Genomic DNA, 4,978 nt, shown 5'->3' on the forward strand with positions numbered 1-4,978 from the left:
GGAACAGTCTGTTCCTGAAGGACTGGACCCTGTGGGAGAGGCAGTTCATGAAGAACTGTAGCTTGTGGGAAGGAATCACATTGGAGAAGTTGATGGTGGAGTATCTCCTGTGGGAGGGACTCTGCGCTGGTGCAGGGGAAGAGGGTGAGGAGTCCTCCTGCTGAGGAGGAAAGAGCGGCAAAGACGTGTGATAAGCTGACTGCAACACCTATGCCCTGCGCTGCTGCTGAGGAGGAGGAGGAGAAGGCAGAGAAATCAGGAATAAACTTGAGCCTGGGAAGAAGGGAGGGGTCAGGGCAAGGTGTTTTAAGATTTATTTTTTATTTTCTCATTATCACACTCTGATTTGATTGGTAATTCAAGTCTGTTTTGCCAATGAATGTAATTGGCGAGTGATCTCTTGACCCTTGAGCCTTTCATTATATTTTCTTTCCCCTGTCCAGCTGAGGAGGGGAGGGTTAAGAGCAGTTGTGGTGTGCACCTGGCACCCAGTCGAGGTCCACCCACTGCAAGCACTGTGTTTAATTTACGCAAATTGCTATTATTGGAGTGGAATTGTATCTAAGAATTTAAAACTTATGTATGACTAATTTTTTTTAATTGATGATATTCTAAATACTTCAGAATTTTTATGCTTTTTATTCAGTGTTCCTCAAACTTCAGTTATTTCTTGTGCATAGCTACTGTAAAAAGGAGTGACTTAAAAGTAGATAAATAGGTAACACAGGCAGGTAAGAAACTGAGCTGTCCAGGTAATTGCGTATATCTTACAGACTCTGTCAATCTAAATCTCTTGTTCACTCCTGACTGCTCTTTTAGCTGTCCATTTATATATCTCATCAGGTGGTTGCTGTTCCACCTCATGATCTTCAGATCATGGTCAGTGTGAAGCTGAAGTCCTGGTGAGCCTCAAGATTCAGGAAAGAGAGCAGATAACCCCCCCCTCCCACAAGCACCCTCCTTGCCCCAAACTTTGTCATCCTGTGATTTCATTAATTCCTCTTCCTCCAGACCAGTTTCCTCTCTGAAAGCCACCCTTCTCGCAGGAGCAGCTGAGGTGGCATCGTGCTCTCCATGGCAAAGGCCTTCTCTTATCTGTGAGCATGGGTATATACAAAAAATGTAAAGCATACACTTTCTTTGTCATAGAATTACAGAATGTTCGGGAATGGAAGGAACATCTAGGGATCATCTAGTCCAACCTTCTGCAAGGCAGGATCCCCTAGGGCAGGGCACACAGGAACGCGTCCAGGTGGGTTTTGAAAGTCTCCAAAGAAGAAGACTCCACAACCTCTCTGGGCAGCCTGTTCCAGTGCTCTGTCACCCTCACAGTGAAAAAGCTTTTCCTCATATTGAGGTGGATCTTCCTGTGTTCTAAATTAAACCTATTATTTCTTGTTCTAATGTTGGGCACCACTGAAAACGGTTTGTCCCCTACCCCTTGACACCCACCCCTCAGATATTTGTATACATTAATAAGGTCCCCTCTCCGCGGTTTCCTTTCAAGGCTAAACAGCCCCAGATCTCTCAGTCTCTCTTCATAAGAGAGATGTTCAAGTCCCTTAATCATCCTCGTAGCTCTCCGTTGGACTCTTTCCAGTAGGTCCCTGTCTCTCTTGAACTGGGGAGCCCAGTCTGGAAGTCTCCATTAGTCATTTTCTGGGCTGGGAGGACAGTCATTCTCCTTTAAAAATGCTCTAAGGTGGTTCAAAGGCAGGTATTACTTTCAGTGCTTTCCCCTGCCCAGAACAGTGAGATGCTGGCAGAGGCGGCCACCAGGTGTGCCAGTGCTGTGGTTTGCACCAGCATCACCTGCGCTGCCAGTTGCCCTTTGTAAGTGATGTGTGAAGTGAAGTGTGTTGTCCCCTGCTGGTAAACTGCAAAAGGAGTTTGAGATCGTCTGTGCACTGATATTTTTGTCAAGGGAATTTGGTGTCAGGTTTGAGGAGGCTCTGGCACCTGGGAAGTTCAGCAGAGCAGTCGGTGTCTGGATGTATGGAAAAGAGAGTGAATACTTTTTAAAAACTACAGACAGAGAGGTGGAGTTTATATTGCTAGAAATAATTTAAAACCCCAATTTTCTGTGCTGCTAGGGGCTGGGAAGGGAAGGATGATGCCCACCCAGACTGGAGAAGGGCAGTTCTGTGTTACAAGAGCTGCAGTCTCCTGGTCTTGGTGTCTCTGCTGTGGTTTAGATGCAGTCGCAGCTTGCCCGGAATTAGTGTTGGGGATATTCGTTGCCCTCAGGTTTAGCGTTCTTTCAATCTTATTAGTTAAAAAAAAAAAGAAGTTCCATGAATAAGTTATTGCAAAAACAGGTTGACCCATTCAAGCATGCAGATGTTTTATTTAAATATTCCTCGAATGTCTATTTATTCAGCATAATGCATGTATTATGCCGCCTTCTGAAATACGATATATGACTGTCAAACAAAATTGTCAAAACAACAACCTCAGTTTCTTTGTATGATACACAGAAATAATTACATTTCATGTACAGTACAGATGCATTTTACACAGTCATCAACAGTCATTCACTACCAAAACAGCATTTAAATCACCTAAAACACCAAAAGAATGTGTATTTCCCAAATTCAGAACAAATTAATGATTTTGCATGTGACGTATGGAAATAGGAGACAGGACTGGAATTCTGCAAAATCATACTAAATTATTCTTTAAGCTGCATTTTAAAAATGAAAGTACAAGTTGCTTCAGGGGTGTAACTGTTATGCAAGTGTATTGCTGTAGTGCATTCTTTTAAGTCCATATGAAAAGGAGAATAAAGAGATTTTAAAAGACACATAACCTGACAGAGTCAGTAGGTTTCCTGGGTTGTATGTAATCTGTCCCAAAGTGGGTTTAGTAACTGCCTCTTTGAATTATTTACCTGATATAGCTAGTCAAAAAGTACCATGAGGCATAAAGAAGTTGTTGCAGCTTGCTAATACCAAGGCAGTTTTTACATCAGTAACTGTTTGGCAAAAGGTGAGGACTAAGCCGTTTTTTCTATGAGTAACTGTGTGGAGAAGTAGAATGCAAGTGAAAACTGTGGGGCTGTTCTGCCTTTCCTTTAAACCCCATTAAAACTTCCGTAACCCACCAGCTTCAGTAGAACTACTGCAATTTTCCAACATAGAAAAGAGGAGAGCAACGTGAGGTTGCTCAGGAGTGCTTCTCTGGGTCAGAGACAGCCTGTGCTTCTGCTCTCCGTTAACATTTGAAAGAAATGTAGAAGCTCAGTTTAAAGTTACTCTGATTTGCACAAGAAGTGGGAAGTTAGCTGCAAATTAACCAAGCTTTCACATAAGTAGAGTAGCTAAAGAGTAACGCATCGCTTTATGTACTCCTTGTAACTGCAGTTGAATTCTAATACGTGGCATTGTTGTATTTTCGTGTATATACTGTAGCATGATAGTCCATCACCTGCTCTTCAGTCTCTGTTGACAGGTAGAGAGAAAGACCAGTATTTGTGTGCAGTAAAAAGTGTATCATCAGCAAGTTTCAGTTTTTAGTGGGTGTTTTCTCTTAATGTAAATTTTCAGGTCAGTAGAATGCTAGCAAATACTATACTGAAACATACACTACTCAAACTATTAAATAACTGTGTTAATTGTTTATTGTAATGGCATCTAATGCACTGAGCTTTTTGATTTCTACGCGTATTTTATTTTGCAGACATGCAATTATTTCTGATCCAGTGTTTTTGATGTATATATGTTGATATTGATATGCACATATTTCATGTATATTTGATGTATATGGTGTGTGGTATGTCATGTATATAGGAAGCACTACGATACATCTAATGCACTCTCATGAAGAAAAATGACACTTTTTATCAGAAAGGTTTCTAGTAACAGCAATGTCTTTTAAAAATGAAGGCAAAAAGCCTTAACTAGTAAAGCCTTCAATATTAGCTTTTAGGTCTGCCCATGTAGGCAAATTCCAAGTGAAAGAAATTATATTTTTATAGCTTTGGGACCAGATCCATTATTCTATCAGGTAATTGAATATCTTCAGATGATATAAATTCTGAAGTTTCAGGATGCAAGTTTGTAGATAATTACAAAACAAATTTAGCCATCATTTTTACAGAATGTCTTTCAATGTCTTGAAGCGTAGCTAATACTCTGGATGCTGCAGAATGTCAACAAGGAAGGTTTGGAGAGAAGTGTTAGCTGATCCCCAAAACACCATTGTGGTAATTCTAATTCAAATAGGATTGATCCTGTAACAGTACACTGGGATGAGAGAGATTTGTTCTGAAAATACAGAAGTAGGCAAGATGTCTATGAAAGAAAGGATGGTGTGCATTCATCAGTAGCCTTGAAATCCCAAGTGGTACGGAAATTTTGGAGTGGACAACAAACTCGTAGAAATAGAGGGCAGTGGACAAAAAGTACAAAGACTGAATAGCACATTTGTGGTGCACAGTTTGGCTGTAAAATTACTTAAATGTTTGCCATTAGAAGTTTACAGAGTAGATGAAGTTGTGTAAAATATGTTAAAAAAAAAAAAAGAAATCCTGATTCCTGATACAACAGGTGTACAATGACTTATTGCAGTTGTAACAGTACCTAGGAAGCAAGATAAAACAATAGTAAATATTGAACTAACTGAACACCTTTAGTTCACTAATGAATGTTTGAATAAGAAATACTGCATTTTTCAAAGGGAAGTTATTTGTACAACTACCATGGAACATTAACAATCAGCTTGTAAGTGCACAGAAATGCCCCTTTCTACAGTAATATTTTATCATGCCTAATCTGAAAAACAACAAAAGTAAACTGAGATCACAGCTCCAAATAATTTCAGCATGCATTATGGTTGTAGTTCTTTCAGTCAGTACAAACATATTTCATATGAGCATTTTTTCTTTCATTTTTTGATAGTTCCTCAACAAGTTTGTGGTTTATTAACAGGAAAAAAAAAAGACACGTTATCAAAATGTTTCTCCTTGTTTTGCATTCAG

Source organism: Apaloderma vittatum, unplaced genomic scaffold, assembly GCF_000703405.1.
Source record: "Apaloderma vittatum isolate BGI_N311 unplaced genomic scaffold, ASM70340v1 scaffold18418, whole genome shotgun sequence".
In the NCBI taxonomy this organism is placed as follows: Eukaryota; Metazoa; Chordata; class Aves; order Trogoniformes; family Trogonidae; genus Apaloderma; species Apaloderma vittatum.